Here is a 27,324-nt window from a genome sequence, read left to right on the forward strand (position 1 = left end):
ATGTGTGGTTGCAGCGTTAGGACCCATTAAATACAAAGGGTGAGCAAGCAGCATTTTGAAGGGTAATTTAATTTTACTCACTGGTCAGAGATTGGCGGAAGGCAGAGAAGGCGTTTCGGGCTTACCACTGTCCACAGCACAACCACACAGCTGCCAGTATGGCAGTAAAACACCTTTTTTCACATGCCCTAGTACAAGGTGGACACAAGTGGAGATGCGCAGACATCAGCAGAGCACTGGCCGGGTGTATCTGCGAGCCTGAGACACAGAAAGAGCCACCGACTCAAAAAGGGACTGGGGAGGGCTAGTGGTCAAAAGGACCTAGTCTCGCCTCCTATACAGTAGAGCTGATTCTGCCCGTTTGTCACACAGAAGGAGAGAGGAGAAAGAAATCTCCCCCAGACACCAGTGTGCAATCTTTGGTGGCTTGCAGTCACCAATCAGCAAATTCACGCAGATAGACCTAAGTCTGAGTGAGGCTGCAGCTTATTTCCGTGCAGGTTATCATAGCAGGCACCGGGTTTTGTAAGCGCAATTACCGTCCCTGACATCCTATCTAAAAGGAGTGGTCACCATAGCAACACCTGAATCACGTGGCCCCACACACCTGATACCAATCAATCTTGAAAACATCTCTGTAAAGAAACAGACTCCTGGAAAACTGCAGATGGAGGTTTCTTGTTGAGGCTGAGAAGATGCTCTCTTACAACAAAAATGGCAACTGTACCTTATAATCTTCTCATTTGACTCTCCCTCCACACAATCCTATTTTCCATCAGCTTACAAAAGTGATATAGAAAATGAAAAAGGGCAACGGTTCTGTGCTGAAAAGAGTGACAAACAACAAAGTACAGCTGGCATGTAAATGATACGTTGCAGTTTTCCCCCAGAGCATTAACTGTGATTTCTGAGAACACAGCCATGCTCTGGTTGCTGAAACAAAACAGAAACATGCGCACCACAGTGCCTCTCCACCGTCCCAGGACACCAGATTTCCCTCAAATGTTAACAACCAGAAATTTCATCAGCTTCTTTCTCCCTTTTTGCTTTTCCAGCTTGCAATTTGATTTATTTGATTAGAGCTGTGTTCCTCTGTGTGGATTAAACAAGAAGAGCATGTTTAAGGAAATGATGTTTGCATTTAGCTTGGCACCGTGGCTTTCGGAAGTGCATCCTGCCACCAGTCCTCCAGACACATCCAGCAGCCAAAGAGCTCATGAAGCTGCTGATGCCTCTGGGGTTTTTGGCAAGCTGCCTTTTTTTTTTTTTTTTTTTACAGCTCACCTTCACCCTAGCAGCCTTTGGGCTATCTGTGCTGTGCCTGCTGCTCTACCTGTTTCAACAGCCTGCTGCTTCTCGTCATCCTAGCAAGGACACTGCTATGGGTTTATGAAAATAATCCCAGCAAATAACTCGTGCATAAAGTTCAGCCAGCCTCAGCACTACTTCCAAGACAGTCTTGGTACTTCCTATTTGATTCTATCCCAAATTATTGCCACTTTCATTATTTGAAAGTCTACCCCTTCTTAAATTTCCCTTCAAAAAAGATTGTTTCTGTTCAGATGGCTTCCATCTTTGCCATCTTCCATTCCATCTATATTTTATTCTTCAAATAAGTCACATCTATAATCATTTATTCTGACAGTACCTCTCCTTTATTCAATGTGATTTTAGAACAGAAGAGCCACTGACTTTGCAAATGCCATTGACTAACAGAAGCTGGATATCCAACTGCCATAATGCCAGTAACAAATTTGCTTAGAAATTCTTTCAGCATCCTGAAGATGGGTGTAAAAACAACTGAAGTACACTGTATGAGTCTAAGGAGGTAATGAGACATCCTTTACTAAGCTTACTGAAGTCACTAGAACCTGCCCCCTTTGCCGTTCCCTCATTGCTGACCCACCAGAACAGATTATGTGCACATGAACTGCTACCACAGGTTGCTTGAGCTCATCTGGGTGACTGTACACTAAAATCAGTTAGGAAAATGCTCCCACAACTCGTTCCCAGAGAGACAGTCATATCCAGGACTGACTAGCTATTTAAATCATTAGATGACCACAAAAGCTGGAACTATTCCTCTTCAAGAACAGCGCTATCAAGATTTTTTGTAATAAAGAAAGTGCAGTAACTGGGTGGTTATGATATATAAAAGTCACTTCGCATGTATCACAACTGAAATGTCAAGTCGTACATGTTTTGCTCAGGTAGGAAAAAATTCCAGTTGTCTCTAATTTTAGTGTAATATTGGCTTCTGTTCTACAGGTGTGTTCCAGGAGCAAAATGAAAAACAGAGATAGAACTAAGATGCATGTTGTTTTGAAGCTAGAAAATAAAGGGAATTAATGATATGTAAACATTTGTGGCAGTTGTTTTCTGCCCTCAGTATGTTGTCATGCAGTACAGACACCTCCTAGCAGCTGTATGAGGTATTTGTACTGTCCATAACACTTTAGAAGTCCACGCTAGTGGTCATGGAGTCCTACTACACATAAGGAAGTCAGGCTTTAAATCTGCTTTCACAGTGTGGAAGTTACATTTATCCAGCTGCACTTCTGACGTGTGTGTCACAGAAAATGGCATTATTGTTCGACAGGGCAACAGACCCCAACGACAGAAATGTGATGTTCCAAAGTCAAAATGAAGGTATCTTTGTTTATTGAGTTTAAAGCTATGCCAGGGCCCAGTTATGGTTTTCAAAATGCATAGGAATCGATAGCAGAAGAGATCCACTGATTTTGGCGAGGATCAGAGACCATACTTCGACTGCGTCCAGTATCTTTCGCAAAGGTAAGTGGCAAGGGAAGATCAGGAAAGTGCAAGTGAGTTGTTATGGCAATTGAGAAAGCTGCCTGTGGCCTCCTGTGCTGTATCAGCCTGTAGGAAAGAACTCAAAACCCACCCTTCCCAAATCTTTAATTTAAAGACAACAACATAATCCATGCAGTGAAACACACAAAACCTGTCTACCCTCACCCTAAAAGAACTTTGTTGTAAATAACTAATGAACCATGCAATTCAGCCTGGAAGGCATTCAGACACAGACACACAGGAAAAACCCAGTTAAGGAACAGAGTATCACGCTACACTTGCCACCAGAAAATGATGATTCATTTGTTTTCCATATCCATTTATAAATTAAGGGTCATAATGAAAAAAAAAAGTGTTGAGGGTCAAAACCTTCATGAATACTTTCATGACCTTCCCTAGCAGGTCTCCACATGCTTTTGCTGACGGCGAAATCACAAACCCTTCACCCTTGTGCAGCTGACTCAGCAATGCTGTAGAAGCTGTCAGTACTGCAAGTTTTGAAATGCGTGCTAAACTGATGCTTTCTGTTAAGGTTGCCTTCCTTTACTACTGTCCTTACGTGTATAAACTTCAAATACCGAATACAGGACTGTGGACATGGCATGTGCCTTTTAGGCTGGGTCTGGGTGTTTTTTTAGTGCTCCCTTAGAAATACAATCTTTACGTAAACACATCTACACTGTGACACTTTTTTATCCCCTGAGGCCATATGGTAGAAATAACTAATAAATATCTTGCTAAAGAGTTATTTATACAAGTACAAACACAAAACCACTAGACTTGACAATATATTTTCTTTTTCTACTAGTGTAAAATTGCAGTGAAATAAAATCAGCATGCTAAAAATGTGGCCCATAAAAAGCAAACACAATCAGAACAGCAAAACAAACAAACCAACCAAGTCAAAAAAATCTTTCTTCTGAGCTCCCTTTTCAGATTCAGACTTCCATCTCTGGCACCTATGGTAAAGATTTTTTTTCCCTGGTTCAGTTTTAATTTCTGAGTCTAGCAGTATCACCTAGAAGCATTTGACAGTTTTTTCCTCTCCTCTTTCTGTATCTCAGAGAAGAGCAAAAAAAGCAAAGATAAAGCCTAGATTCTCTGACAGGGTTTGTCTTCATACTGTGATTGATGAGGCTGATGCTGTACTGAATTTAAACTTGAAAACATCAAAAACAACAACATTGCTCCGAAGCAGTGAGGAAGAAAGGCACCGACACAGCCTGCTGCTGTAGGCAGCACAGCCTGAAGTTGCTTGAATAGGCCCAAAAACATTTGAAGGCAGAGGCCTATCTCCTAAGAGAGGGTTTATGGTATTCATTTGCTTGGAATTTAGACTGAACGACCACTAGTTTCCAGCTGTGACACGTAAAAGAAATCGCTACCTGCTGCAGCTCAGTGCTCCTCTCCTCCAGCTGCACCAGGGAAGGATCTCAGCCACACGTCCCGGCGAAAGCCACCTGCCCCAGGGAGCAGGACAGGGGCAGTCACAGGAGAGGACACTCCCTGCCAGCCTTTGTCCTCTGAGGCTCCAGCTCAGGGGCCTTACCCTCACCCATGGCTGTTCCCCGCCTGTGACACACATGAACAGGAGCACTGTGCAGAAGCCTCTAGCTAGCTGGCTGGGGAAACAAGGGGGCTGTCCGACCTACCCTGGGGTGGGGGCATCCCTTCTTACAGGCTTGAGTCCTTCTTTAGATCTTTGGTGCACGCAGTTCAGGAGTCCGCCTCCCCACCCTATCCTCACTTCTCTCTGTGCTCGAAGAATTTGACCTATTTGGAATAAAATGAAACTTCTAAGGGATTTGAATGTGATTTTTACTGAGAGCTGTTAAATGACAGATACTTTTGAGCACAGCCTTAAGGACCCAGGTGTCTGATTTATGCATCATACGAAGTCATGACAAATACCAGTGCACTCTCCAGATGCTCACCTGCCACTGCTTTCCCAAGGTAGCCATGCCCTTCCCAATCATTCTCAAGATAAAAATGTAAAAGGCAACTGGCATGGCAACAGAGAAGAACGAAATGGCATCTTACAGCTACTCTTTTGATTTTTGTTCACATTCTGTTTCCAGTGAAGGCATAACTACTCCTAACTCCCACTTGTTTTGGAATGAGGGGTTGAAGTCACCTCCAAACATTTATCACCCAAGTGCATCTCCTCCTTGTCCATACCATGGAGTGGAGAAAGGTCACACAGAGGAGACAGCTCTGTCCCATCACACACAGAAAGAGGGAGCCTACAGACGCTGCTAAAGAAGTGCTTTTCATACATGGAGGCCCTCACAAGTAGGTTCTTGATGTACTTACCCTTGCCTCATTCTGCCTTCACATGAGTTTGCATCTTTGTTAGGAGCAGACTCCAAAGTGCTGACGTCTACTGAAAGGCATTTTATGCCTACTATTGAAATCCATAGGCTTCCTGGCTGAGTACAGCTCTACCGCAGGCAAGGGACCAGAACTTCAGACTACAGACAAACCATTCTCCTTAGGCTGCCTCTCTTTTCCCATGACTGCAATTAGAGCATCGCTTTGGCTCTAAGAGGCCAACTTGCCCTTTCTTCTGAAATACCTAAATACGGCACCAGTTTAGACTGTGCAGTGCCTATATAGGACATCTTTCATATGCATGCAGAGCAGCTTTAGAGATTCCCCTGTCCTTTTTGTGAGAGGTTTATACATGGTGTCTCCAACGAAAAAATCCTTTATCACAATTCCTCCTGGGTCCAGTACAATTATATTGACCTGGGTGACTGTTCCCCACTTCAGTGTGGTACCTACACAGTCCCTGGAGGCTTTGAAGCTAAAAAAAGGTGTCTATATTAAAGAAATAAAGATGTGAAGTTAACACGGATTGATTACTTGATTCGATGCATGTTGAAGTCAGGGGCAGCATTTCCAGGATTTTAGATGCAGGACAGGACTCAAAGAGGGGGATTTTGTATTGGCTTGGACTAGCAGCAAGGAATTCTGCCTTCTGTGAAGCATCTTTGAACCCTGAGAGGATGCACAATTACTTAATCCTCCTCATACAGTCTATGCTGAACATGAAGGATATTGGCAGGCATGATTTCCACATTGTAAACTCATATTTGAGGAGTTTATCTTTCAAAAATGGATGAAGCTTATCAGTTTGCACATTTTCACCATTCTCAGACACAGAGATATGTGGGCTCTACATCTGAACAGATAAAGGAGGTCAATTTAATTTCTGATCCCATGTTGTAAACTATTAAGCTACACAACTTGTGTCATGAGCATTATCTGCACTGAAGTATGTAAAAAAAATGACATTTCATGAGTTCTTTTATCAAGTTTAAAAAAATATCTATAGCTGATCAGTAGGTTAATCTTATGCTTAAGCCACATCTCCTTACAGTTGCAGCTCTTTCCTCTACCAGTAACTTGTGTAAGCAAGGGCATTCTACTACTTTCAAAAGAAATTTCACAGATGCAGAGAGAAAAAAAAACTTTTCCATACCCAGTGTTACTACTACTTATTGATAAGCATTCCAAACTCAAAATCTGTTCTAAACATTCAGAAACGAGCACCCCAAAGAAGTTTGTTTTCAGCAACAGAAAAAGAATTTTTCAAAAACCAGTCCGTCTATATTAATGAGGCCTAATTAAGCATCTTTCCTTTAAGAGTCCTGGCTGTAAGGACCTACTGAATTACTTACTGATTTGCAGAACTTCTGACTATCTGCACTTCTCATGTGGGGGCTCTAAGAACTTAGGATGAATGACACAGTGTAAAAACAATCTACTGTAATTAGGCTTTAGTTTTAATTACACAAGTTCAGGTGTTTTTGTTAACATACATTTTCTTCAGATCTTCAAATACAACGTAAGCAGCTCTGCACTCTTTCTCAATAGGATCTTAAAATTCACCAGGATTTTTTCTACTTCTTCCAGAGCTGTGACTAGTTCCTGTTTCATTCTGGGACATCTCAATATATACCTTCTGAAAGCAAAAGAGTAGGTAGATGATCTGAAGATGATCTGAAGGGTGTTCACTGCACAGAACATCGTTTCTGACCTCAGTATTTCTTTGTGTGCCGAGAGGCACATGAGCAATACTTCTGCCTTCAAAACTGCTTACCCTGCAAAGCACTGGCAACCTGAAGTGGACAAGAAAGCAATGGCTACAGCTGGGGCAGGTACAAGGAGACAATTACACCAGCTGGCAGAGGGTGTTGAGGAGGCAGCAGTGGCATCCAAAAGAAAGATGAATTCTGGCAGCAGTGAGGCTTGGCTTTGAGAAGACTGGGACTATCATTCTGGATGTCCTGTACCTTGGCCAGGATCTCTGTCAGAAACCAACACTCTGCAAGTGCCCACACCTCCACAGATTTATGGTTTGCTTTCCATTACACACTATCTTAGCATTTCAAATGCTCACAGAATCAACAGGCAGCAAATCTTGACTGTTTCTAAGACAGAGCTTGCTTGGTGTCATGCAGGTGGCTTCAGGAAGCAGGTTCTGGGTATCTGTGGCAAGTCTATCCTGGATCTGAAAACTGGGTTCAATCTAAAGAGATGATTGAGAGGTTCAGGAGGTAATTAATAATATTGAGAAGGTCATTAAAAAAAAATTAAGAAAGCAAAATCTATCAACAGGATTAGACACAAAGATACTGCGTCTGGCTCAGGTATCCTGTGAGCTGCTGAGCACTGGACACATGGAGAATATACAGTGGGAAAACTTTCATGTCTTCATAGTGTTTTTCCTAGGCACTTATTTCTGACCACTCTCAGCAGCAAGACACTATGCACTAGACAGACATTTCATCTGAACCAGTTGAGCTGTTCTTATGCTCTGGAGGAAAATATAAAAATAAACACCCCACAAATGAAAGGCCCATTATGTCAGTTCAAAGCAAATGGAAAACTTCCCTCCCCTTCCATACCAAAGAGCAGTCCAGCCCGTTTAGTCAACAATGATTTAAGAAAACCCATTCCTTTCTGGGCACCCAAGCAGTGGAACAGCACAGCACACTGAGATTTCTAGTCCGGTGTTTGCTGCCCAGTGCTGTGGCAAGGCAGAACATCAAGTTTCTAATGAAGAGAAGACCACAAAAAAAAAAAAACCATTTTCAGGTTTGATTTCCACCCCCAAGAAGTTGGTGTGTGAGACCATCTCCAGCCAGCCCCACAGCCATCCCCTGCAGAGGGGAAGGACTAGTCCCTCCTGTGGCAAGGCGAAGTCAGATGTGTGTGCTGATTTTGGAGAGGTAGAAAGCAGAATCGGAAAGTGGAAAATTACAAGGATATTTTGGGCTAATAAGACATTACAGCTTTCTGATGAAAATGGGAAAGGATCCTATTAACTGTTCATGCAGTTTAGTTTTTTGATTTCAAAGAAGCATTAGAGAATGAAAAAGCACTCTAAAGACTGAAAGAGCTCAATCAGAAAAGAATGTAAGATTATCAATTTTGTCTTCCTATTGAAATGATGTGACCCCTCCACTTGTGCTGAACTCTGCTTGAATGGTGACATGGGAAGTTTCACAGTGCACAAAGAGATGGACACACAGGTTTTTCTATACTGATCATCCCTGAAGCCCAGCATCTCTCTGCTGGTGGCTGCAGAGGCAGCCCTGAAGTGTTGCAGGTTGCCCTTCTGAAAGGGCAGCAACAGGAGCAATCAATTACTGCAGCAGTGCTCTTTAAAGCAAGGTGATGCTGAGGAAATTTAAAAGTCAAATGCCCCAAAGAAAACACCACCTGCTCTCCTGTCTGCAGAGACACCTCTGACATTGGGCAGTCAGGACATGACAATTTATGTGCTGCATCTGCTGTAAATAAAGCTATCAGCATAGATGTGAGAGCTGAAGTCAGCAGTTCCAAAACTACATCCCTCTTCAAAAACCTCTGATTAGCAGGAAAAGGGTGTCAGAAGCCCAGACCCACCCTAGGAGCAGCTTGTCATCACTTGCCAATGCTCAGCTGAAGCAATCTGCTGGCACATCAGGGCTTGACAAAGGTTGAATGGCATTTGGAGGTAAAGGGAAGGTGGTCCCAGGAAAAGACTATAAATCACATCTGGTCCCTAAAGAGGTGGAGACAGACAGCAGAAGTGGAAAAGGTTTTTTTCAGTCTTTGTTCTTGCACTGTGCAGGCCAGACACAGCTGCAACCCAAGGCATTCCCTGAGGGTTAGGACCGCACCTCTTAGCTCTCCCTGGGAACATCATCTCTGCAAAGAGCAGGAGAGGGAAAGCAGGAATCATTAGGCCCCATCCCTAACCTCTGCATACTCCATTATAGCTTCATCCATCACATGGGATTTTTACAAGTGCTTTGCAATCCCTTCTGCAAGACTCCTTTGGTGCTGTCAGTAGGGGAATGCAATTTTACACATCATGAAAACATGGTATTTATATTTTCGTGTAACAAATAACAAAAAAAAAAGATGCATAACTGATGTCAATGGTAGAAGGAGGATAAGCCTGAAGCCTTGATGGTAAGACTGAAGAGAAGGGTGTTTGAAAACTACTGTCCTATGTCCAGAGTCACTGCTGAATCCACCATTCATTTTCCTCTCCCCAATTTCATGTCACTTTATCATCGCATTTTCTCCTCCCTTCCCCCAACTCAAACTGTTCTGCACAAGAAGCTATTGCATTTGTTAGCACAAGGGTCTCTGTCATGCAGGCTCTACAACCGCATTTGCTAACATTTCTTTTAAGCTAACAGGCTGTGACTGACAATGTGTTATTCCACATCTGGTATCACTGAGATCAAACCCGAAATAAAACAATGGAAGGAAGCCTTGGCACACTGTGTATCCAAGGTTATCACATTGATGATAACTGAAGGTCACCTCTGGATTCAGCGTGCTGTGAAACCAAACCTCAGGCAGCCTGGTGGTGTCTTGCTCTTCTCTTTGCTATGTATACCACTTAAATGATGCGAGACTACTTATGCAGCTTTTAGCAGCCTGCAAGCGAACAAAATTCTGATGTTAATTCACCAGCTATTAGTCCTGGTCCATCTCTCCAGTATGCACAGCAACAGCAGTGTGAGCTTTAAGAAAGAACATATGTATGTTTATGTACAGTCCACTTTGTTCTTAGTATGGCATTTATAGCATCTATGAACTGAAAAGACATCTCACAGTTCATTCCCTCTGTTCATTCCAGCAATGAAATCTTCCCTTTACTCATATTCAGGAAAAGGACGAATGCACCAGCTTATTCTGGCCACAGTTCACATGTCAATGCTCTACACAAGGATATGTTTGGGCCACACATCAATCAACCATACAGCTTTACAGCGACAAGCAGGCAGACCTACAGATTTTACTTCATCGCCCTCAGTATGGAGGACATCAAAGAAAAAGCAGACACAGTGAACCACTGTGCTGCAGAGATCCTTCTCAGAGGTTAATGTACCCAGGCACACCTCTTGAGGCAGGAAACTCTTCCTCAAAGAGCTGCTAAAAAGTTCTTCTGTTGATGCTCTGCTTCTAAAGAAATGCATAAAAACACAATAGAAATAGTGCTGCACAGGGTAGGACACATTTCACAGAAATGAAGGAGCACATGGCATAGTCCTCAAGATTTTGTGTATTCAGCCAAATTCCTTTCAGGGTTTTATTCAACATCAGAAAAATATCCATGCATAGTAATTCAAGCATGCCCATTCCCACTAAAGGACATCCAAGCTCTACAGCCAACTTCTCGCACAATGCGCTATGTTTTCTCTCACTATTTGCCCTTAGTGATTTTTTGCTTCTCTGAACAATTCTGAGGGCAGCACGAAGGACAGGAGGCAGCAGGTATTTCATGTCTGTTAAAAGCACAAAAGCTACCCTGCCACAAATACCATTGGTCAGGGGTTTGTGCCTAATGATCAGGCTCTTCCTACCATGCCTTCTTCTTAGGATGCATCGGTCAAGCCAGTCCTACACTCTCCTCTCAGTTTTCATGCTCACTGAATTTCATGAGCTAATATTTGATTCTTCAGAGATGTGCATTTCAAATACATCTGTGAGCTGACTGTCAAACTACTCAATATATATATGAAAATTACATCTGGATGAAAAAGGGAGGAACATCTACAAATAAACTACTCTCCTTGAATTGTGGTCTTTCAACTACAGAATCGGAGGCTGAAAAAATGGGTCCAGGTATCAAAAACTGACACAGGCAAAATAACTTAGTCAAAGGAGAATTAGCTGAAAGTTCACACCGAGTCCTTTACTAGTGCAAGTGGAAATTTTCTTTGAAACGGTAAATAGACTATAAAAAGAAAAATCAAAGTCAGGATATACCAATAGCCTAAGATTTCATGCAGCAAGAAAATATGCTGAATGTACACATCCAGGAAAGCTGTATTTAGTAGAGCGTGGTTTCCAGTTGCTTACTAAGTGACCTGAAATAGTTCAGTGGGAACTGGAGTAGTTCAGTGGCTGTAGAGAAAAAAGAATTGAGGGAAACAATGGTGCCCAGTCGGTGATGGCAGAACACTTGCGTTGTGCAGCATGTCTTACACACATACCAATAAATGTTTCTGGATCATAAACTTTTTCACAAACAATGAATTTCCATTATCACCCACTTGGCACAACTGGATAGGGAGCACACCACCCATTTGCCTCATTAGAAGAATATAAACTCTTCAGTCTTTCAAGAAACTTCTCTGGTGACACAGCTGCCTGTTCTGCGTTTTGAAGGCTTTGTCTCACAACTCAGAAGGTAAAATTTTCCCATTTTATTGTCAGGGCTGTTACGACTAGAGGACAAGCCAAAATGTCTTGGTAAGCATGCCCATGTTCTTGTGGCTTGCTTTACAGGACCTCAGACCTGCACAGGTGCTGCAAATGCTCTTTCTTGAGACTAAAAACAGTACTGCTGGCCTCTCTGCTTTCCTTCTCCATCTTTAAAAAAAAAGGTTAAAAAAAACCTGGTTTGAGGCAAACAGGTGAATGTGAAAGATCTGGGTGTGGATCTCCAGCTGTTGCAGAGACAGCTAGGAGATCCATGAGAAAACTCACCCCAACCTCACAGAGCCCCCAGATGAACAACGGCCTCCAGCCACAGTGGAACGCAGGATGTCCCACAACCTCACCACCAAACCAAGGAGGTGGAGGGATCTGTCGGGTGCCACAACCTAAACCCTGGCACGAATCAGCTCTGACAGTCAGATGTGGCTCACCAGCAGGCTGGAGAAAAGGCCAAAGAACACTGCAGCAATCAGGGCTGGAGCAAGCCCTGTGCCACAAATGGCCACGAAACCACCAAGCTGAGGTGGGGCATGAGGCTGAAGCCAACGGTGTGAAGGCTCAACAGATGCGACATGACAAGCAGCAAACAAATGGCTGCAGACCTTTCTGCCCTCCCCCATGTCCCACGCTCTTGGATGTGGAGAAGGAGGTACTGCTACGCTGCTGGGAGTTACTGCTGCACCACACATCAACATCCGGGATTTGCTGAGGCCCATTCTGGATTAATTGGATAGCTGCCCTCACTACGCAGTTCCAGAGAAACAAATACAAACAAAAAATCAGGGTTACATGGTAAAAATGCCTTTCTAAATCAAGTTGTGAAAGATAAAAAGAAAGGTTTAAATGAATTTCTGAATTAGAAGTAATCAATTTGGCGGTGTAATAGAAAAGCTCTTCTGATCTGTTTGGGGTTTTGTTTGGTTTTTTTTTTTGTTTGTTTGTTTGGTTTTTTTAATCTGAACCACCCATCAATCTAAAGCTCTGTGCAATTCCTACATTATCTGTTATAGAAATTTTCACATAATTAATGTAAAAGTTCTTATGAGTTAGAGAGACAAGAATCAATAGGGGTGAAATAGAATAGTGAATAGAATAATTAATATAAGTCTATCTGAATAAACACAGGTGGGCTTTCACAATCCATGAATATTGTTCTCAAAGCTCCTTGTGCAATCCTGACCTAGGACTGAAGAAATCATCAATCAAAGCTTAATGAGTAGCTAAGCAGGAGTAGGCCTAGAAGTATTACCTTCTGATGATTTTAGTAAAGGGGATGTATGGTTAACCTTTTCTTTACCTTAAAAGAAATATAGGACACTTAGAAATAAAAATTAGTATAGATAAGGTTTTAAACATAACTTCAGTTGTTTTTAAGGTTGAATGTTTAGGAGACATTGGCGGTGGGAACTGGACTCTGATCAACCTGGATCAGGACGGGACGCTGATCACGGCAAGAACATTAAGGACGCCGATCACAGTAAGAACATCGAGGACGGGGTGTCGACCGGAGTCGGAGCGGAACCAGAACATAAAGATCAGCTAAACAATGGAAAAGAATGGACTTTTGTGGACTCTTGATGAAGGAAGAAAGAGGAATTGAAATAGTTAGTGGATTATTAACAGAAGCTTATGAAATGTTTATGATGTAATTGATTATTAGTTTCTATATAAACCGATAGTGAATTTGAGTCAGGTACCATTCACTGCGGTGGTGGTCCAACTCTGAGTTGTTAATAAAACCAGCAAACCTAGAGACCCAGACTCTGCCAATTTTCTTTAACATTATCTGAGTCGGCACTGCTGATTCAAAACAAGGATTAGTAGCAAATCTGTGCCACCCCAGAGCCATTAAAACAGCAAGTTAGTGGATGGGAAAAGGGCAGATGCATCTGATAACTATAATGACCTTTCCTACAGATTTCCATGTTTGATTACTGGTATCTTTCTCGTTATACAGATCCACTGGTACACTGTAACATCAGAGCTCTTCCTGAATTGTAGAGACGAGAATAATGTAGTCTTTACCACCAAAACAGGAGAAGCCTTACACAGTGTAATTCAGTACTACATATACAGTGAAAAATAGTTCAAAACCATCAGAACAATTTTATTCTTCTGAATAGTGAAGATACTTTAATACACCCAAGCATCAGTACCAGTCCCAGCATTAAATTGTTGAATACGGATCAGTCTTTCTGTGGGAAATTTATGACCAGAGGAAATGTTCTAGCCTTGGTATTTTTATAGCATCCATTCATTATTTAATGGAGGAGGGGGTGATCCAAGATTTCAAAGGCTATTCAAAGTGCCCTCTACCTCGAAGAAGGAAAGTAACCTGCATTGGGACACCTGCCACAGCTCCCGAAACATGACACGACAATTGGGTACAACTCCTGTCGCCAAGGCACGTTCATTTAGTCAGTCACCGTTCTCCTCAGTAGACTAGGAAAGTATTTGCGAGGTCTCATTAGATTCATCCCGCCCATTTTGGTTACAAAACCAAACCATCCTGACATTTTATCTCACTTCTCTGCCCAGTATCATTGACACCCGTTGTCAAAGCCATGGTGCACAGCCCCAAGGCCAAATGGCACACAGCAAGGTGTCCTCAAGCCCTTTCCACGTGCCGCAAACCTTGTTCCCTGAGCCGCCCGCTGGCCTGTCACCCCAGCTCTGCCCCCTCCCACGGGCAGCTGCCTTTCCCAAGGCGTTCAAGTGAACATCCTGCAAACTCAGCACCCCAGACAAGAAGTACAGACAGGTCATGAGCTATTTTCAGTGATTTATTACCAAATGCAGCATGATCTGAGGAAAAAAATAAAATAATTAACTGTTATTTTTGTTCCTCTAATTTAGAAAATGAGAGTGCAATTTCCTCCAGAAAGCAGATGCCACAGAATTAGTGGTGGGTTTTTCTTGGTATTTTATTCACAGTTTAAACATTCAAATTGGAGTCTCAGTAAGTGTTTGTTGAATGTTTAGTACAGTTAAGCTCTATTTTTATCTAGAGAATATCATTTCAGATGTCACAGTTCCAGTTCACCAACGAATGCTGAGCACCACATTCGTGCAGGCATTTCTCCTAGGACCCACAACTCCAGAGCTATTACTGGTAACACCTTTTTCTCCTGAATGGCAACTTTTCCACTGAAACATAACTAACAATATAACACATTGCTAGAGCTTCCATTTACAAACAAACTGGTTCTAATCTCTGTCAGATCCCAGCATTGCTCTCTCCTCAGCTTCCCTTCCTCCTCACCCTTCCTCCCTAATTTCAGAGACACAAATCTACAGGAAAACATGTGAAGACACCTCCTGAAGAGATGTAAAATGGAGAACAGTGTCTGCCATGCTTCTCACTCAAAATAAGCCTATGTGCCTTTTATACAGTCCATATGCTTATTTTCTTAATTTTTGAAATTCCCATACTGATACCAGGCACGATCATGTTGTAATATTCCTTCCTCTGCTTCAGGTTTTCCCCCCCCTCCCGAGGATTCGCTCCTCTGAACAAACCCAGAAGAGCTCCAGCCACTCCCAAGTTAGGCACTGGCTGTGCTGGCACTGTGCAAGCACAGCTCCAACACCACCGAGCTGTTTTTAGCTCCCCTGCTGTCGGAGGCTAAGCATCTTCCCCCTCATCACATCCCGTTTAGTGATGAGCCATCTATCCTCATGCGTTTGAACCCTACACTCTCTCTTATGAGATCAAGCCTTAAAAAGGTCTCCATCAAAAGAGCGTATCTCTATGTATGCTCCTATCAAGGCCTTTGCCCCAAAACACGGGAGAGGGCAACACACACACTAGAAAATCAGAACTAGGTCTTATCCTGCACATATTTTGTTCAGCTGTCTAGACTGGCTCATTGTCTGCTGGAGCAGTTCAGACTGGCGTGGGAGGAGTGGAGCCAGATCCCTCTGCCAGCTCTTGGTAAGACATCTGAACAAATATCCCCATTTTGGGAAAAGTTTAATTTCAAACGGTAATTGCGTCTCACCTTCGATGGGCTCCTGCTTTTCTAAGCCTAAACTGCTGGACTGCCTCACTTGTCACAGACACAGCTGACTGACCTGCTGCCATCTATACATCAAATGTGACTCCCATCAGATGGTACCTCAGGCTGTCAGCCTCGCTTTTCTTCCTCTGTGAAATACTGACATTGGAAAGTCTTAACATGGAAACTGAGATTATGGGAAACGTCCTTCGCTCCAGAGACAGCAGTGCCGGCTGTTCTCTGTTCTCCAGTTCTCAACCCAGAATAGTGCAGGAACAAATGCATTCAACCCTACCCTGAATGGTAGATCTACAGAAAGGTCTGGACTGGAAATGCCAGCTTTTTGGTGGGACTAATCAAATGGAACAGCATCAGGAGGAGCAGGGGAGTGGTGGTGGGGAGGGGCTGTGCCATCCAAGATTTAAATTGACCTTTTTTTAATCTGTTTTGATTCACCTCTGATCTTACACACATTTTTCTTAAGTTCTGAAAAGGTACAGAAATGAGGCCAAGACACAGATTTAAATAAATAGATTACCATTTCCTTTCAAAATGTATGCTTAGAAAATTTACATAGTTAAAATATTTATAGCAAGAGCTGATCAAGCAATTAAGTATACTTTAAAAGTTCCCTTTTTAAAAAAAGTACATCTCTGAATCTCATCTTTCAGTTCTTCCAGAGTAGAAATCTATTTAATTTTAAGCAACAGAACTTCAAGTTCCAGGTTTTACAGAAAACTAAACAAGAAGCAACTTTTAAGATCATTATGGTGTGAAGTTTTAATGGATTTTTTTTGGTAGTCAGAATCAAGAGGCAGATATCACATGGACTTGCAAAATAGGTCAGATGGGTAAATTTGTTCAGCTTTCTTCTAAGCTCTTGAGATGCTCCACCAATTACTACCTCTTTCTAAAGTGGCATCCAAATTTGTTTGTTCTCTCTTTATATGACATAATTTAGCTGTCTACAAAGGATGGCTTGTTAGCCAGTCACTTAATTAACACAGTGACTATACAGTTGAATGTCTGATTGTATCCATTCAAGACAGCTAAGTTTATGTAATAACATTCTGTTTCCATGGTAAGACGCATGAGTTGTTATAGTTCACTCAAAACAAGAAATTTTCTCTACTTAAATGTGATTACAGCAAGTAGGTTTCCATTTGGAATTATTTTAATAATCAGTAAAGGTAAATGAATTAATATCATGAATTAATATTTACTTCTTTTACTTTCAAAACTTGCTAGAACAGAAACAATACACTGGCTCTACTGGAAATCTGTTTGAGAAATACATTGTCCCATTTATTCTGTTTTACTTTGAAGTGCTACTTCCAGCTACCTGTAAGTACGAGAATCTGGAAGGAGAGAAGGAACATAAAAGTGCGTTACCCCACCAACAAAAGGAACTGCATGGACAGTGTGTACACTCCCTTCAAACTCTAAGTGATGAAACTACAAATTCAGAACAGAAAAAGGTAGCATTGCCTTTTCACTAAGTTTTCCTCCTAAAGGCATTGTGCTCTGGCTCTATGCTATATGCCTTCCACATTCAAGTGGAGAGCTTCCAACCACATCAATAACAGGATGTTTCCATTAGTAATCGGCTGAGATTTATTTTTGTTCACTTCAGTTCCTTCCACAATTCTAGCTTTTCCAGCAAACAAATGCAAGTTCAAGGGGAAAGAAAACAAATATTCCTCCAACCCTCACCCACTTATCTTCTTAAGCTTTTTTTAAGCTCTCCGAGTTAAACAGCAAGCACTTTTAGTGATAATTTCTGAGTAACAATGGGGAAGAGCGAGGGAGGTGGTTGAAAGCACCACTGGCTTCTTAATGCAAACTCTTTTATACTACTCAGGCAACACAGGTTCAATTACTGCTTATGAAACACCTTTGACAACACGGAGAGGAGCTTTTTGCTTGATGTTTGTTTAAGTGAGATTATATCTATTTTAGAAGCAATTGCCATTTTACTTTTTTTTTTACATTATTTTTAAACAAAAGCAACCCACAATCTTAATAACAGATTAGTGACTGTCTGTCTTCTCTGGAGACTTCATTATCATGAGGTTTCACTGCACTCCAGCTCCTCTGAGAAGACATTTAAAGAGAATGTAAGAAGGGTAGTGTAGAATTTATAACACCTGAGCTTCCCAAGAAAAAAAACAAGTGAGAAATATTAGAAGAACCCCATCCCCACTGAGGGACCTTTCTTTAAAGCCTCAAAATCACACCATTGCACATGATGCCTACTGTCAAGAAAGCAATAGGATTAGTGTTTCATTTTTGAACACAGAACATCAATATCATGTTACGCTTGAGCAAAACATGTTTACAGAAATCCCTGCATACTTATGGCACTATATTGTGCCTTGGAGAAAACTTTTCTTCGGTGAACAAAAGCAGCAGTAAACTGAGTTAGACTTGAAGCCTGAAACAGAGCACATGCTGCACACTTACAAATGATTTTACATCATTGAATTTAACCATATTTAAGACCGATTATATTAGCAAGATATTTAATGCAGGGACTGCAAACAGATACACTGTTGTAAGCATCTGTTTGTTATTTCTTATTAAAGGTACTGTCACTGGCCTTCTTTTAATCTGGGCAATGAGGGTCCCTCTTTCCTGTTGTATTTTTCACGCACAGATAGTAAAGAGAACTTCACAGCAACTTTTCAGAGGCTCAGCTTCGAACTTGGGATGACAGGGTCACAGTATAGCTCAGGCAGGATGGGAGCGTGGGAAGTCCCTGGTCCATCCCTGCAGCAGCAGGCTCAGCGCTGGGGTCTGACTGGGCTACTCAGGGCTGTGCCCCATCCGAGCTGGAAACCCCTCAGGATGGAGCCAGCACCGCCTCCCTGGGCAGCCTGTGTCTCTGCCCCCCTGGGCCCTGGGAAAAGCCTTTTCCTCGGGTCCCATCTGAACCCCTCTTGCCTGATCCAGTCGATGCTCCTTGTCTCTGTTGTTGCCCCTTGTCTCTCTGGCTGCCTCTTGTCAACCACCTCCCCTCAGGTACAGGAGGCTGCTGCCAGCCACCCCCAGAGCCATCTCTGCCCCAGGCTGAGACAGCCCTGTCTCTCAGCCTCTCCTTGTGGAGCAACTGCTCCAGGCATGACTGTTGTGCTCCTGATAATCTAGAAAATGGCTTCTTCACCAGAGGAAACCACACCCTATTTTACATGGAAATAGATGAAGGTGAATCACACTGGAAGCCCTCATCAACTCCACAGCATCATCTGACTCTCTGCATCAGGGTTGGAGCTGCGTTCCTGCGTCCAAGCCCAGCTCTGCTGTAGGCAGGATTACAGCTAAACCAGTGTCTCATCTTCCAACTACAAGTTGTCTCTGTAAGAGCATCCCATTTACGCTCTGGAAGAAGCGGCAACAGAAACAGAGCAGTTCCAGTGTGGCTTCCCTTTTTGTAGGACAGTTTATAAAGCCAATACTCCAATTTTTTCTTCATACAACAGCAGAAAAGCTCCAGCATACCCACTATATCCTGGATTTAAGTTAAGATGAAGTGCCATATGATTGCTTAACACTTGTCATATCGTCTGCCAAATCTCACTATGCTATTCACCACTGGCTAAGCCCTGAGAAATGTAGATATACTTCAGGTATTAGGCAAACCAGATCCTTCTACTTGGTACCATGGGGGAAATTCTGGTTATATTTCAAATACTATTTTCAGAAGTGCTTGTCCACTCAGAGACAGAATTTCTAGACATCATCTTCCTGTCTTCTGCTTCCTTTAGTCATGCTATCTAACCAAACCCTGCCCACAACAGATGGAACAGACCTTCCAATTTCTCCATATAAACACTTACAAGACAAATCTTACCAACACTATTTAATGGAAACGCTCTTAATTAAGGACTGTAAGATCCAACTTTGTAAATACAAATTGCTTGTGAACAAAGCATACCACATATTGCCCAAGAATTAAAACTATTTTTGATGAGGCAGAAGGAGGGCGTAGACTCACCTTAGTGATAATCTCTTTGGCATCACACAGTGATATGTCACAGAGCACTTTTATTAGTTAGTATGAAACATGTAACAGCTGCTAACGGTTCTGCTTCTGTCTGAGCAAAAGCAAGATACCTTGTAATGAAGACATTACAAATATCAATGGGTGAGGTGCTCAGCTAGAGGATACAAATGACCCAAGATTCAAAACTAGGCAAAACAAAACATAAAGGAGGTGTCAAGCCTGAGCAAAAGGGAATACTTTATCCAGACAGAACACATCGTTGCGTGAATTTCATTAACACCTGTCTGGTACCTCAGCCTCAGTCACTAGACATCATACAGAGATCACGAAATACTACACTTCTAGGTGTTTTCTGTAGCGTACGTGAATATACACACAGCCACAGAGCTTCCACATAAACACTCCCTAGGATATAGAATAACTGCAAGAAGTTTCCTAATCAGAATATGTTATGTCATGGGGAAAATGTACATGCTTTAATGTTTAATGCAATATTGTTCTGAAACTAAGCAGCACTATTAAAAGCTCTGGGCACACAAACTGAAGCTTTCTTCATCCCTGGTTCTCCTCATTTTCATTTTTGTTGGTTCCTCTTCTTTTAAGGCCTATGACACAGGTACTGCTAACCGTTTTGTATTCGCAACTAACTCAAAATACTGTGAAGAGTATCCTAGTGACATCACCCTTCAACAACTCAGCCAGCAATAACAATCACAAAGACCAAACCCAGAGATCTGAAGGTTCTGGGGTTTGTCTTGTAAAATCTGCTTACATATTCCAGGGATGTTCAATTTAATACTTGTTTTTATTGACTTGCTGGCTTCTCTTTAGGCAAAGAGAGTTGCAGGATGTTAATCCGATCGAAGGCCGACCCTGAAGGAGGGATTTTCACTGCAGAGGAGGAAGCTGTCCCTACCCAAGGGGTGTTGAATGCAGCACGTCTTCCAAGGCCATTTCAACAAGTCTGCAGCTGCATTACTGAACACAGTTACAGGTTACTCAGGGGCCTATGGACAAACTTGTTGGTTCCCCATGGAAATCTGTAAACCAGTTTCAAAGGTAATTGAAAAAGGCTAAAATAAAAGTCTGCACATTTGCCCATGAAGGCTGGAAAGCAGCATAAATTATTGTCCTGTTCTGCATCAGCAGGTGTTTAGATCTGCAAACATAAACAGTACTGTGTACTACTAACCCACTTCACCTTTCTTTGTTGGATGGAATATGTGAACAGGACGGGGAAAGCCAACAGAGAGGAAAACAATGTGTTGCTATCATTATGCATGCAGCAAATACTATTTAATCTGGATTAAAGAAGAAAAAAAGCAAGAAGTGCTCCCTGATCTGCAGTTGCTTCTCTGGGATCTTTCTAAGGACACCACAGCAAAATGGAAGGTTTGTAATCAACAGCTGCATCCTCACAGCACAACCTAACACAGAACTGCCCCCACCTCTGGGGTCAGCAGGGAAAGGTGTGTGCTACGTACCAAAGCAAGCACATGCCAAAAAGCTTCTGCCGCGTATATTCAGTGCTTACTGGACTCTGGCAAGCTAGCTGAACACCCCCTGCCCAAACGCCTCAGCCTGGCTGCACCTGACACAGCTCCACATTTAAAGGCTGCTCAAGGTACATATCTTCCCTTGTGCAGTGCAAACCTGACCCACCTGGTGGAACTGCCATCTCCCTTCACTGACGCTGTTTTTTTCAGGCTGTTGGCAGACATGCTGCCTTGGCTGCAGCTGAACCACGTTAAGGGCTCCTTCTTTCAGCCCCATTGCTGGCTTTCCCACCCCAGCCCATCACCCTGGCCTCCAGGCAGGGGCCATGCTCCCCTCTCTGCAGGATATCACTGCCCTCGTAAGGGCAGGGGTTTGCACACCCTACCCGACCTGTCACAGCAGTTCAAGTTAAACACTACTGCTGGCAGGGTTTTAAGATCCCTTGGATGCATCTTAACTGAAACAGACTGGGTAGCACCTAGGCATGCTGCTACGCCCTGCATTTCTGGGAGCGATGCAACTGCTGGTGGGGGGTGAGAAACCGCTGTGGGGCTTGGCTCTTAAGCCAGCTGGGAGGCACCCAGCCCGGCATGCCTGGTTGCAGCTCCCCAGGGCATGCACAGGTAGGGCCGTGCGGGGCTGCCAGGAGGGGCCAGGTCTATGCGGCGGGGAAGGAAGGATGTTTGGCTCCATCAAAGTGCAAAAAGGTGAGGCAAGACAAGATATTACATGAGCATATGTGCTTGTTCCCAGAGAAGATGTTCTTGTGTGCCTCATTCCTCCTCTTGCTAATATAATCCAGAAGAATAAAGTCAAATGTAATCACTATAGAATCACCGTGCTCTCTTTAGCACAGAATGCAGGCTTTAATAATATATAAATGATTTCTAAAAGATATAAAGGAGAGCTTAATGCAACTTGAACACAGATGAATATTTAAAAAGAAATCAACATGATTCACTAAGCACTTTACTAAATTAGTTTCATTTATATATGTACCTTCACACCCAGACAGGACATCCACTTGATATGATTTCTACAACAGGAAAAAAACCTAGCAAATTAACTTACTGTATATCTCCATTTAGCCCACACCCAGGGCTAAATAAGAACTGGTTGTTCTATCACCCAATCTCCCCTCCCCAACCAAGAAAGGGAACTGGGAAAAGAAGGGAGACTTGTGGGTTGAAATTTAAACAGATTTAATAAAATAAGAAAACAAATATCAATACTAACACAAAAGACACAAAGTTATACTCAGCCCATATAGTGGTGGCAAGTCCCTCCAGGGATAGTAACCACTGAGAATGAAGGAGAAGGAGAAAAAGATGGAGAACAGAGCAAAAATCCTCTACGCGCAAGCTTTCCCATTTATAGTGACCCTGACGTTAATGTTACAGAACACACCTGTGGGCCAGCCTGGGTCAGCTGCCCTGGCTTTCACTGCTAAGGGCCTTGATCACCATACCGCAGCTGGCCACAAACTGAAACAAAATGTAACAGAAAAGTGATTCTATAATTTTATCCCCACGAAACCAGGACACTTACTATTAAAGCTTCTAAAAAACAAAACAAAACAAACACCCAAAGTAATTTTTTAGGGAGGTAATGAAAGAAAGAAGAAAGGAAGTATTGTGATTGTATGAATGTTGGAAAGGAAGGAGAAAATAAGCAATTACCCACAAATACAGCTCTTAACTTCAGTTATGTAACAGAACAAATAATCAGAACAATAATCACCACTTAGAAGTCAATAAAAGCATCATGTATTTACAAAGGTCCTGCTAGATAAACTCACAATACCTTTTCACATTTCTCCTCTATTATCCTTCTCCTGTCATGACACCAGGAGAGTGCTACAGCATCCCACTATGCAGAGAAAGCAGAAGAGGACGTTCGGATGCGGCCGTAACCAGAAGGAACAGCAGTGGCAGTAAGAAGCAAATTAAAGTCTAATCAAAAACTTGTAAGCAATTCAGAGAAACTGATTGTGGAAGAAAGTAGGTTTTATTGTTACCACAGTAATTGTGTGTTTGCACTGAGTCAAAGTAATAAAAGAAAATTACTGCACATTCGGCTATCAACCCTGTATTAGAAGTATTAAATTATGGGCTAGGAAAGCAATAGGTCAGTTTATGAAGTTGAGGAACAACAGCATTTATATATATCTCATTACCAGAAACATTTTGGACAAATAGAGTTTATTTTGAGGGGACTATGGAAGAGAAAAGACATGATCAAAACTTCCAAGACTGTGCACTCCCAAGAGGCAGAGAAATTGAAAAATATAATCACCAACCCTGTGAGTAGCAGAAGCTATGAAGCTCAGCATCCTACGGAGACCCACACAAATTTTCTCATGTCTGATAAGCTGAATGCTTGCTACAGCTCTTCCCTCAGTGGGGGCATCAACCTCATCTCTCTCATCTCTCTGGTCACCAGCAATCTTCAGGTTTGTAAGGATTTTATCACTTTGAAATCTTTACTCCTCTGTTTATATTGGTTGAAATTGATCCCCAGGGGTAAAAAATTACTCTGAGGCAATGAGGGGAGCTATCAGTCAAGACGGCATTATTATTTTAGCTTCCTCTCTTTAGGAAACCAGGTTGACAAGAATATAGTCAAGACAGAGGGGAAGAAATAACAAACAGAAATCTCAAATGGGAAAAAATTCTAAAAACAGAATTATTAAGTCAAGTACAGAAGACATTATTTAACTTGAGGAAAGCCAGATTTAGGAGCTTTTCACAAACCGATCACCATTCCTGACTTTCTAGGATTTCTGTTAACCCATACCCTTAGGCTGCAATGAAAATCTGGATGATCCCCTTGTAAAAACGTAAACACCAGGATCTTAATCCATTCTAACACAGATGTTTGACTGTCCAAATACTTCTACCAGACAAGATCGCTTGCATTTACTTCTGTAATTCTCCCCTTTCAGTGCTGGTGGCGATCCCATGGGTCTGAGTGGCCAGTCTGGATGCCACAGAGTGGAACAAATCAAGCCATCAATTCTAAATCCCGTGTTCTTTCACTGCTCGCAAAAATGTTTGAGAGAACAAGGAGCACGCCAGGGAGACATTGCAGTGAATGAAGGCTCTTTGGCCATCAAGATATGGAGAGAGCACAGATATTTCCCTCACTCTTCCCCCAAAGCCAGTCAAGAAGGAGCCATGCCCAGAGAAGTGAGCAAGGTCCTGGAGCATCTTCACCAGAAAGAGAAATCAATGAAGTGCAGCAGAAAGCCCAGTAGGAGTTCGGGGAATGTACAGTCTCCCACAAGGGTGATCTTTTAGCTGATGGAGAAAACTACACATATGATTCCTCACAAATTTTCATCCCAGGTTTTAGAAATCAAAGGAAGCAGGTACATTCTGAATGATTCATTAAAAACACTCATCGTTATGCTAACAGAAAATATTATTTGAACAGGACAGATCAATAAATGGACACAAGGGAACAACTTTGCACTTCCAGACAGACTAACAACATGACCTGAGTTTCCCTCTCTCTCCGCATTTCATGATTTGCATCAATATTTTTTAAATTTGTCATGATTTTGAAGCTCATGTATATTTTTATAGCATACTGATGTATGTTATGCTATTTTGCTTAAATTTGTTATTGTCGTGACATGTCTAGGACAAAATAAAGTAGACTGGTCTCTATCCCAACAGGGTGTATTTCAAAATTAATCTATAGAACTAAACCTTCACTCTAATGGTAAAGTGATTGCTTTTATAAGTTATCTGGGTATTTCTAGTGATGTTTCAATTTATATTACTTCCATATAAGTAGTTTTATCAACCACGCTGTTACACTGCACAAACATCATAACACAAACATTTAAGTTCAGCATTTCAAAGGGAATATTAACAACTGAAGCAAAAAAAAACCCCAATTTCTTCAGTGAGGAAAGGTAAATAAAGTCATGGTCTTTCCTTGAAGGTCTCTGTTCTGATCAAATGTTTAATCCAAACTGTTTTTTGCTAGCTACAAAAGGTGATGAAGTTATACTGGGTAAGTCAACCCACTGTATATATTTTCATATTCAACAATCCTAACCACAATGCCCCCAAAGATGGCTAGGATTGTCTTGCAATGACCAAAGTCTCCTTATTTTTCAAAATTCAAACCTTTAAGAACTGGGTGTATCCGTACCAATCAAACAGTATGCTGTAGATCATTTTATCTATCACTTCAGGAGTATTTTGAATACTGTTTTTTAACTTCCTCCTTCACAAAAAGCACTTGTCTGCTCTTCAGAGCCCACAAATAACTTTTAACAAATGCGGAGGAGCATCATTCATAACTGAATTAAGAAAAAATTCTCTTACTGCCAACATTTTGTTGCAATCAGAAAGAAAAATTCCTGCCTTGCGAGTGATCAAAGTACAAGGACACTCCTTGCAATCACAGAAAGATGAAAGTTAACGATGTATTTTAACTGATATTCTAGGAACATCTTTTGTGTCAACACACTGCATGTCAGTTGTTCATTATCTTGTCAATGCAACTTCAATTACGGACTTCATGCACAAAGGTTATTTTTCAGAAATGTATTTTAATATAACTAAGCAGTGTCATTATGTAAACAAAGCTGATATTTTTACTCTCTGCTCTTCGTGTTCTTACCGCTGATTAATTCGACCATACAAACATAATTGCAGAAAGGAGCTGTAGATAAAATTGGCACCTGGAGCACTTCTGATTGCTTTTCCGCCGGAGAAAAAGTCATTTTAGTTTTTCTTCCTGATGAGAGGCAGTCTATTTATGACACCTATTACCAGTTTCCCTGAGCACTTCCTGAAGGTTAATACCTAACGTTAATAAACATTAAACCCGGTCGCTCAGTCGTACGGAAGCGCCTGGGACAGGGAGGCACGGGAGAGATTATCCGTGACTTGCCCACGGTTACGCAGAACACTTGGGACACGGTCGGATCTTGGACCTCACGTCCCCAGGAGCACCCTTAGCACCTACCCCATCCCTCCTCTCCGCCGCACCTGGGCTACACCTCCAGGAGCGTGTGATGCCGGGCAAAGCGGTGCCCAACGCCGAGGGCCGCCGCAGGGCCGGGGTCGCCGCGCCGGCAGCCGGGAGGGACGCGCACGTTACCTGGACGCTCCGCTTCGCCGGGGCTCGGCCAGCCAGGAACGCTCCGCTCCGCCTCGCAGGCGCAAGGCGGGCGGCCCCCCCGCGCCTCCTGCCGCCGTTGCCCCTTGCGGGGGTGTCCCCTGCCGGCACCCAGACCGGGCGACCGAGCCACCCCCGGCGGCCACGGCGCGGACGGGAGCGGGACACCGCCCTGCGCCGCTCCCCTTCAGCCCGACCCCCAACTTGTCCCGCCGCCCCCTCGGCCCCCCGCCCCGCCTCCTCTCCGCCGCACTCACCCGGCGCCGGAGGAGCCGCTCCCGCGGCCGGCGTGTCTCTGCCCTCGGCCCGCGCTGCGCCGGCAGCCGCGGCCGTGACGGGAGGCGGCGGGTTGCCGTGCCCGCCCTGCGGCCGCGCCGCCCCCCGCCGGAGCGCCCGTCCCCGCCGCCCGTCCCGGCAGGGAGAGGCGCGGGGGGGCCGGGGCCTCCGCCGGCGCGGCTGAGGCGGCCGCGGCGGGGCACCCCCGAGGGGCTGCCAAGCGTGGAGGGGGCGGACCGGCAGCCTGACCCGACCCTCGGCGCTGGCATGGGGCACCGCTGCCCGAAATAAACGAGTGTGGGGCGGCCCAGCTTGGTGCTCCCCAGCTTGCCTCTGCAGCCGGGAGAGGGGGCCTGGCCGGGGACGCCCCCTCACCTCCAACAGGCATGGAGGGACGTGCCTCCGTGGGGTCCCTGTCCCCCAGGGCAGCGCTGGCCCCGTGGCCCTCCTGGGGGCACAGACCTGTTCCTCTGCAAGCTGATGGAGGTGAGGAGAGCAGGTCCCGGTGCCCGGTCACCCAAAAATAGCGGGGAAAATACAGCTCTTACCTGGAGCCTTGCTCATTTTAGTCTCAGTTCTTCGTGTTACACATTTTTTGGCTGCGATCCCTCCAACTGCACCAGCAAAATGGCACAGGACATCCCGCTCCTGCCCAATGCAAGCAGCTCGTGTCTGACAAATTCTGGTGTGAAAACAATGCAAAAAGTTGGCCATGTAGCCATATGTGACCTTCGTTGGCAGCAAGCTGTATTATACCACCCACGGAAAGGCCATGGTGCAGCTGCACTAGTCTGTTGTGAGACTTCTGGCCTCTGGGTCATGCTTTTACGCAGGAGCTTGAAAAAATCCAATCTGGGTCTGAAA

The 27,324-nt window shown here is 43.5% G+C and overlaps 1 protein-coding gene across 3 annotated transcripts in view; it reads right to left on the reverse strand.

Moving 5' to 3' along the window:
• Nucleotides 1-27,076, reverse strand: part of PKIB (cAMP-dependent protein kinase inhibitor beta) — a 57,101-nt gene extending 30,025 nt beyond the window's left edge. Inside the window, exon 1 of one of the 3 annotated variants that reach the window (XM_068416622.1) lies at nucleotides 27,009-27,076. The gene's annotated coding sequence lies outside the window, so the exon portion shown is untranslated. Of the gene's footprint in view, nucleotides 1-26,166; nucleotides 26,351-26,441; nucleotides 26,535-27,008 lie in introns of those variants that run through there. The other 2 variants (XM_068416604.1, XM_068416612.1) reach the window with 2 other exon arrangements.
• Between the last annotated feature and the right edge of the window lie 248 nt (nucleotides 27,077-27,324).

This window comes from Nyctibius grandis, chromosome 1 (assembly GCF_013368605.1).
Source record: "Nyctibius grandis isolate bNycGra1 chromosome 1, bNycGra1.pri, whole genome shotgun sequence".
Classification (NCBI taxonomy): Eukaryota; Metazoa; Chordata; class Aves; order Nyctibiiformes; family Nyctibiidae; genus Nyctibius; species Nyctibius grandis.